This window comes from Eschrichtius robustus, chromosome 17 (genome assembly GCF_028021215.1).
Source record: "Eschrichtius robustus isolate mEscRob2 chromosome 17, mEscRob2.pri, whole genome shotgun sequence".
Classification (NCBI taxonomy): Eukaryota; Metazoa; Chordata; class Mammalia; order Artiodactyla; family Eschrichtiidae; genus Eschrichtius; species Eschrichtius robustus.
This window is the reverse complement of record NC_090840.1, coordinates 2,418,958-2,428,154: the sequence shown is the minus strand read 5'-3', so window position 1 is coordinate 2,428,154 and position 9,197 is coordinate 2,418,958. Positions and strand designations below refer to the sequence as shown.

The following is a 9,197-nucleotide window of genomic DNA, read 5'->3' as shown; positions in this document are numbered from 1 at the left end:
GACAGGCGCCCACACGCCGCCAGGCACCGCGGAGCAGCACCAGCTCACCGACCGGCCCCAGCTCCGGAAACAGCCGCCCCACGCGGGGGGCGGGGGCGGGAGGGCGGCGGCGGCGGCGGCGGCGGCGGCGGCGGCGGCGGCGGCTGCTCTCGCGGGATCTCTCTCTGCCTCCGTGTCTTCGGGCCCCATCGAGACCTCGCGTGGTTTGGGCTAGGGGCGGGGCGAGCCGAGGGGCGGAGTCGGATGGGGCGTTCCCGGGCCTTGTTGACTTCAGCGCCTTCGCGGCGGCCCTCGCGCCCGCCGCCGTCCGCGCATGCCCGGTCCCCGCCGGCTCGGAGGCCGCGGCGCTCGGGCTTCCCCAACCAGCGTCCGGGCCCCGCCCCTCCCCCCGGCGGCGGCGGCGGACGTGTTGTTTTGGCGGCGGCGCCGGCTGCCGCGGAGCCAGCCGAGTCCCAGCGCCTCACCTGCGCCCGCTGCGGCGGGCCCACCGACCGCCTCGCCACAGGTAAGGCCTTCGCCCCGGGCTGGGGGCGGGGTCGGGGGCCAAGGGGCCGGAAGGGCCGAAGGGGGCCGAGGGATTGAGGGAGTCAGGGGGTGGTCGGGGGCCGGGAGGGAGGGAGGTCGGGGCCGGGCGGCCGAGGGGGCGGGGGGAGGCTGGGCCCGGGGGTGGAGGCGGGTCTGGGGCCGGGAGGTCGGAAGGGCCGAAGGGCCGGGGGTCGGGGCCGGCGGCTGAGGGTTCGAGGGGGCCTGGGGGCTGAGGGGAGGCTGGGGGCCGCGGGGTCCAAGGAGGCGGAAGGGCCGGGGGGGCCGGGCCCGGGCCCCGCCGCCGCCGCCGCCGCGACTTTGTTGTTGTCGGCTTCGGAGGAGGCGGACCTGCCCGCGGCGTCTCGCGCGGCCTCGGCGCTGCGGCTGGAGGGGGTCTCGGGGGCTGGAGCGGCGCCGCCTTTTCTCGTTTTCGGGTCTTGGTTGGGCGGTTACTGCTGTAGAGTGCGGGCTCGTCCTCCGCCGGAGTAGCGGGGACCCAGGCGTGGAACCGCACGGGGAGAAATTTTGCGAATCCAATTATTTTTTTGTTTGTTTGTTCCCCACTTCCAGAACTGTGTTTCCATCTGTCCTCTTCTTAAAATTTAGAGATCCTAACTGTGTTTTTTAAATTACACGTTGGCATCCTTTGGGTACGGAGGAGGAAGTACGGTCTTCCCGATAGTTTTTGCTCGCAGTTTATGTATCATTGTTGCAGAAGTACTATGTGCTCTTTAAGGAAACACAGCGCAGCCGCACAGTGACGAAGTGTGTCCTCCCCCCGCGCCGGCCCCCCACCCATCTCCCCCCGCTTACTGCCCAGGGGAACCAGTCTGCAAGTGTGGTGTTTAGCCATTGAGGATTTGTCTGTGCGTGTAATAAATATGGTTTAAAAACACAGTTGTCCCGTTATTGTAAATCGACTATACTTCAATAAAACCAAAACAAAAAACAAAATTGGGATCGTATATAGTATATAGTTCTTATTGGCCAGTTCTACTCATGGTTGTTTCTCCATTTTATGACGTAACCTCATTCTTTTAAAAACCTACAGAGCTCTATTCTTTTAATCGATGAACATTGTCGTCCATAGTTCTGTAATCTTTTAAGCTTTTAGTTAGCTTTTAATAAGGTCTACAAACTAATGTTTTGAAACATAATGTGGTAGAACTTTCAGAATGTCTGCCAGTTGGGGATACTTACATATTAGGAAGTTGAGTAATATGTTTACATAGAGCTTAATGGTAGCTTACAGGAGGCCTGGGTGACTTCATAAAGCAGGTTACTAAAATACTTCATTTTTTGTTTTTTTAAGTGCATTTTTCAGAGTAAACTTAAATTCCATATGCTCAGTTGAAAACAGATTCAGTCCCTCAAATGTGAACTGGCCCCTGTGTGACGAAGAGGTAAAGGTAGGAGGCCAGTGGCCCGCAAGTCTGTGTCTCAGGCAGGTACACCATAGGGAGTAAGCTGTTAAGTGGAGGGATGATAGCGGCTGCTTACTGTTCAAGAGGACGGGAAACTAGGGAATCTCTGCTGCACTTGATATTTCTGCGTGCAGAAGAACTGGAGGCTTTGTTGATCTAATCACCGCCTTGTATCCATTAAAAATGTGCTGTGCGTTCATCTTGGTGCTGGCTTCCAGGGAAAACAGAACTGAGTAAGGTAATCACAGAGAACCATGTGGTTCTCAACATGTGTATAGCCTGAAATCTGAGGCCCAGTTGTGTAGCATTTTATTATTTGGGAAACTGTGCTTAGAAGGAATCAAAAACATCCGTGGCGTTTTTAGTTATCCTTGCTGGTAATAGAATGCCCTTTCTTATGTATTTCTCATAACATAGGTGGCAGTCTCTCCATTCTATGAATTTTTAAACAGAGGCTCTGAGAGATTAAACTGGTGAAGACCCCACTGCCTTTTTAGTGGTGCTGACTGCATTAGACTCAGGCATGCTTCATGCTTCAGACATGCTTCCAAGAACCTGCTTTTTGCTCTGCTGTGCTGCCCCCCATTAATGAAAATTACCTTACAAAATTACTGATCTTAGAGTTTCCTTCTCTTTTTTGGCTTGGAAACGTTCCTTATAAAGTAGAGACATAAATATAATTGTACGCATTGAAAAATAATCTAAAGGATAATTAGTGTGAAACTCTAACAATATCTATTTATTTTTATTAATTTATTTTTATTTTTGGCTGCGTTGGGTCTTCGTTGCTGCGCGCAGGCTTCCTCTAGTTGCGGCGAGTGGGGGCTTCTCTTCGTTGCGATGTGCGGGCTTCTCATTGCGGTGGCTTCTCTGGTTGCGGAGCATGGGCTCTAGGCGCGTGGGCTTCAGTAGTTGTGGCACGCAGGCTCGTAGCTGTGGCTCACGGGCTCTAGAGCGCAGGCTCAGTAGTTGTGGCGCATGGGCTTAGTTGCTTCGCGGCATGTGGGATGTTCCCGGACCAGGGCTCGAACCTGTGTCCCCTGCATTGGCAGGCGGATTCTTAACCACCGCGCCACCAGGGAAGTCCCTCTAATGATATCTTTTAGATGAGGTTTCTGATGGTGCATTATTAAAATATTGAATTCCTTGAGGTGATGCCACTAAGCAAGAAGATGGGGGATTGTGTTACTTTAGTTTGCAGTCACTCCATTTGATGCCATGCTAAATTTGGATGTCATAGTGAATTGTAGCTCTTACAGATGCTTTTATTCCTTATAGACTAGTCTCATTTCATTTAGTATTATTTTTATGAACCCCATTACACTCTTTGTAAACTAATATGAAAACAATACAAAGAGGGTCCTAAAAAGGTTAAAATTTGCTTATTTATTTTGGCCTCCTAAAACTGCATCATGACAGGGAGTTTAATAGAGTATATGTCATAATATTATGGTTATTGATCTGTTTTGGTTTTCCAGCAGATGTGACAACTGTGTGGTTTAAAGAAATACGGCACGCACTGAAGTTAAAGTATGATCAGTTGTAATATGTATTTGAGAAGAAACCCACGTATAGGAAAATATTTGAGCTTTTATTCTTGGCATTTGTTACGGATGGTAATTAGATTCACATTTAAATGGCATATCTGCCATCACTTGTCTCTTGGACAACTTACACTGGATGTGAGTGGGTTTTATAGTTGTGGGATACAGAAAAACAATTCAGCACCAGCAAGATGTCTTTAGAATACGTTAGGACTTCCAGCTGTTGGACGATGGGGAATCCAGTTCTGTGTGTGCATAGTCTCAAAAATTAATAGGAGAGATCTTGTGGCTGATGGGGAGAAATACACAGTTTTCCAGTTTAGCCTAAAAATCCTTTTGGGGTGGCATACATTCATGAGTAGCCATCAATAAACTATTTAGGGCCTATGAATGGTAACAAAAGCATCAGCTGTGATCTAGAGTTTAAAATCTAGATGAGATTTAAAAGCTAAGTATGAAAGAAGTCTTGTGGAATTGCCTAAGGACCTGTTGACTGATAGCTCTGTTTCTAGGGAGAAACTAGTTAAGACGCAAGAGAAGCCAAAAGAGAGGGGAGATAATCTGAGAGCTGGCCCTCAGAGTAGACAGAGGGAAAGGGGGGTCCTCAAAGAGTCAGCTCTGTGGTTGGAGGTCAAGGGAGATAAGAACTTAAAAGTTACAGTTCTTCGAGATACTGAAAGAAAGTCTAATTACGATTATTATGCTGTGGTAGCTGTGTCCTGCTGGGGGTTGAGTTGGAATAATTAACACTTTGCGGTAGCGTGCGGGCTCTTGTGAGCCTGTAGTAACCGCAGTGCAGTGAGTCAGTTCAGTGCGTGACCTCAAGTGCGGTGAGCATCTGGGAGCTGTGCAGTGTGAAGTGTCGCGAGGCCCTTGTCTCCCCTGTTCCTGCCACAGGCCAGCGCCTTGGACTCGCTGTCCCTGGGGCCTTTTGTTTATTTTCTCATCTCACTCACGTACACGTGTTACCTGAGATAGAGTTCTCGTCTCCCTTTTTTGGAGCTGTCTTTTCTCCTTTCTGGCCGCCTCAGGCCCCTGGATCCCACTGTTCATTCCCTCTTTGCTGAGGCCCCAGTTTGCATCACCAGCTTCATTTTCTTTCCAGAGCTTCAGACTTGCCTTTGGTTGTTTTCCTTGACAAACTCTTTAAAGTGGCTGTCATTTTGTTATCTTGAATCAAACAGATTCAGAATTGAAGTGTTTTCCTTGCAAATTTAATTCTTTTTCCTTCATTTACTTGTGTATGTTAATGATCCTCACATTTTCTTAGTCATCTAGACTCAAAATCAAAGGACACCTTTGATTCTTCACTTTGCCCTTTCTTATAAATGATTTGTCATTTTATTGCATGTGGTTCCTGATTCTCCTGCCTCTTTTCCATTTTCCCAGCAGTTAAGTAATTTTAATCCCTTTGCTTCAACTGCCATTAACAGGAGACATCCCTAATCTCTAGGTTTTACCATCCATCATGTTTGCTGCTGTCAAATTAATTGTACTAAATGCAGCCCTGATCATTTTTTTTTCCCTGCTTGCAAACAAAACCAAACCCCAGAACTTACGGAGTGTTTCTTCTGACAGCCACTGTGCTGGGTGCTTTGTCTCATTTGGTCCTCGTAATAGTTTTATGTTGTAGGTGCTATTATGCCACTTTACAGAGGAAGAAATTGAGACTTCATGAGCCTGAAGGAGTTGCTAGTAGGTAGGTGAACTGGAGTTGGAATCCCAAGCATGTCTTCCAATTTTGTGTTCTTGACCTCTGTGCTTCCACCGCGTGGCCCTGATCGACTCTGGAATACAGTCCTTGTTCTTCACCTTTGCCTTTTCAAAACTGCATTACATGGCTCCAGCGCTCCTTCTCAAATGTGTTCCTTGTTTTATTGAAACTTCTGGTTTCTTATGCATTTTCTTTCGGAGTTTCCTCCCTTTCCTGTCTCTACTTTTTGAGGCCCTCCTTGTGGAAGGCTTGCTGATGCGCTGTATTTCCCTAGGGCTCCTCTTCCCGTCTGCGAGTAAGGTCTCCTCTCATTCATATAGTTGCTTAACCTTGTGATGAGAACTTTCTACTCTGAATTTGTTTTTGAGTACTCTAACAGTTGTAATTGGATTAAAAAATGCTCGAAAACAGAAACCGTGTGTTGTGGATGCTCAGGAGATGGGTGTGAACGAATATGAACATGGTCTCTGGTCACCCACCCCGTTAATGGCAGTTTAAGTAGTATTTGATTTTAGTTGGTAGATGACACCCAATAGCTTATTGGAGTTTTTAATTTTGTGTATGTGACAAAACCAGATTTTCTTGTTGTAGGCTATCTAATGAGTTCAGTTTTCGGATTCATTTCTAGGTAATTATGATAAGTTGTTTTTTCTTAAAAATTCAGTTTTTTTTTTTTTTGTATGTACGTGTCTGAGTTGTTGACAGTTGTACATACGTATAATATATGTATATAAATTCTTAAAATTAATGGTTTGACATTTGAATTCTTTTCGATGCTGTTGAATTAGACATATTGTCAAATGAACTACAATATTCTCATAAGCTCTCTGGCCTCACACCTTTCTCTGTGCTTATGTAGATACGGGCCTATCCTGCAGTGTCATTTATTCCTTTTTTGTGACACCAGGAAGCTCCAACTTTTGGTCAGCTGCAATGCCCTCACACAGATTATACATAAGTCTGCTTCCTGAAGAGTTCATGTGAAATTTCAGATTATTTTGAATCTACCAAGGTTAATGGTTACCATGCAAAGGTTAAAATTTTATATTTCTCTTATAGCTGCCTCTGCATCTTGTATTATAGTGTAAGTAATACAATATAAGTATTATATTAAGTAATTAGTTTCTGCTTTATCATATAAAAATATAATCCTTTCTGTTAGGAGTTGAGAATGTAGGATATCGTGGTGATGGTGATAGGGGGACACATTTGGGGTTTCTTTTTGGAATACTAAATGTATGATTATAAAAGAGTGAGATTGATTCTCAGACTAATTAGTCAGTCTTCCTGCTCTCGACTTCATAAAGGATTAAAGTAATCACAAATACTTCTCTAAAGATAAAAGTTTTAAGCAAGTTTAAAATAAATGATTTTGAAAATAGGTACTATAGTCACATGGTTCAAAGTTTAAGTGCTATGAAAAGTTTATAGACTGAAAATGGCTCCTCAGCCGCCCATTTCCCCCCCTGGGAGGTAGCCACTTATCTCTGGAATGATACAAAAGAAACCATTTGTATACGGGTAAATTTGAATAAATACTCTTTTTCTTTCCAGTTAGGATGAGGTTCATTGCAAACAGTTTCACTTGCATTTTTCACTCAGTGTATCTCTAATATTCCGTAACAGTAAAGAATTTCTTCATTCTTTAAAAAAATCTTTTTGCAGCCTCAAAGTATCTGCTATATATTGCTACATATATAGATTGTATATATTATCATTTATTTAACCTTATTCCCTACTGATGGACATTTAGATTGTTTCCAGTTTTCTACTGTTATACCCATTGAGGCACCCGTTTGAAGGAAGAGAAATAAAAAGATCTTTCTCTCTAGGGAAAAATAAAAATTGAAAACTGAAATGGATGTTTCTTGGGGAATGAAATGGTTTCCTTTTCAGGCCTGATGATTAATGGTAAGCGAAGGATGGGACCATGTGAAGGTGCTTGCTGGAGTCCCTGGTGGATGGTTGGGTGGGAAGAGGAGGAACGGCAGTGGTGATTGGCAGCAGCTCCCAGGACCAATTGTCTGCTCTGGGCGAGGCCATCTCTGCCTGTGTTCAGAAGTTCTGTGCTTGGAAAGGATTCTTGATATCTGGAAACTTGTCTCTGGGACTGTGGCCTGTAATAGTGTATTTAACATAGGAAATCTGTTCAGGGAATGAACTAAGATCCCTGGGTGTCATCTAGAAGGAAATGTCATGGCCAACAACACAGTATTTTTTATGAGGTCATTAAATTTTTTACTGTAGTATTATTGTATGTTCAGACATAAGATTTAAACTACTGAAATAAATGAAGTTCAACAAATTCCTCCTTCAGCAAACCTCTGCCATCCACATCGGTTGCTCATGGGTTGTTTGGGTAATAATGGCTTTTTAACAGTGTGGTGTGAATCCTTTCAGACTTTATGTACAAACAGAAATAACATTCATGTATCTTAAAAATGTCGGTCAGAATCCTAGTGAATAAAAAAGTCATGGTAAGAATGATGAAAAGTCAGAATTGAATGTAATAACAAGTGAATAAGGTGATGATGGGATGTCAGGTAAATAATGAATGCTCCTTGATTCCTTCTGACCAAGGGTGCTATAAATACAGACTGTTATTGTATACAAGTGTAGCAGCTGCTAAAGTTGTGTAGCTGGTCTATCAGGTTACTCCTAACAAGTCATTTAAGGTTTCCCAAGCTGTGCCTTTCTTTTGTTTGTTTTTTAAACATAGTAGATATGGCTTACTGAATAGGATGAGTTACCTTTTCTTTGTTATTTTTCAGTCATTCTGTCCTAAATATGGGATTTGAGTGTTTTTCTGATAGGCATCAAAAAATTAGTTTTTAGGTGTTTGGTAGCGATGTCATTTCTCTTTATGCTCGTACTGTATATGCTGCCTGGGTCCACATGGCTCAGGTTTTTGTAACAAGGGTTCGTTTGCACTGACTCATTTCTGAACACCTATGATTCTCTTTTGGTCACTTATACACACTTTCCTGGCCATCGTAGAAATAATAGGTAAAAAGGTCATTTGTCTTTGTTCATCCCCAGATCCCGCCACATATAATAGCAGTAAGAATTCCTTGTAGAAAGACTAGAAAATATGGATAAAAAAGAAACAGATTGTGGGGAATGTAATCACCCGGGGTGTGTGTCCTCGAGTTAATTCTGAGAGATTTCTGTATTAATGAGAACACCAACTAGAAAAGCCCAGCTTTATAAATCCTGCTGCCATATAAGGCAAATACATTTGGTGATACAAGCATGGAAAATGTGAGTGCTTGAATTTTCTCTGACCTGGATGCTTTGCCAGGTAACCAAGGCTGTGGTAGGGCCTCAACTTAGCATGTCAGGTGATTTGTGCACATGAACGGCCAAGTGCTGAGTGGTTTAGCTGTTGGTGGTGGGAGCCCCACGTGTGGCAGTAGGTGGCTTAGTATCCACCTGTATTGCTGTTCCTGGTTTAATAATTCAGAGCTTTTATTCTGATTGTGTATCATTGTATTTTTGTAATCTGTCTTTAAAATACTGGATCTTCAGTTTATTAGAAAGAAATATTTAGAAATGCCATAGCTCAAAAACAAACACAAAATGGACCTTTCTTTGTTTGACAGTATTTCGAAGGATGGTGTATTTTATCCCTGTGACTCCTGTGAGTCCTGGTACTCTTAGTCTCCTGTTTGCATTGTAGTCTCTTTTTAAAAGTTAAGTAATTAATTAATTAATTTTTGGCTGCATTAGGTCTTCGTTGCTGCACGCGGGCTTTTCTTTAGTTGCGGCGAGCGGGGGCTACTCTTCGTTGCGGTGCTGCGGGCTTCTCATTACGGTGGTTTCCCTGGTTGCGGAGCACGGGCTCTAGGTGCGCTGGCTTCAGTAGTTGTGGCACATGGGCTCAGTAGTTGTGGCACACGGGCTTAGTTGCTCCGTGGCATGTGGGATCTTCCCGGACCAGGGCTTGAACCCTTGTCCCCTGCACTGGCAGGCAGATTCTTAACCACTGCG

At 44.6% G+C, this 9,197-nt stretch overlaps 1 protein-coding gene across 5 annotated transcripts in view; it reads left to right on the top strand.

The window, feature by feature from the left end:
• The first annotated feature begins 344 nt into the window (after nucleotides 1-344).
• The window catches only part of PCMTD1 (protein-L-isoaspartate (D-aspartate) O-methyltransferase domain containing 1), a 61,927-nt gene continuing 53,074 nt past the window's right edge, over nucleotides 345-9,197 (top strand). For 2 of the 5 annotated variants that reach the window (XM_068525363.1, XM_068525362.1), the window contains exon 1: nucleotides 345-505. The gene's annotated coding sequence lies outside the window, so the exon portion shown is untranslated. The remainder of the gene's footprint in view (nucleotides 506-9,197) is intronic. The other 3 variants (XM_068525360.1, XM_068525358.1, XM_068525359.1) reach the window with 2 other exon arrangements.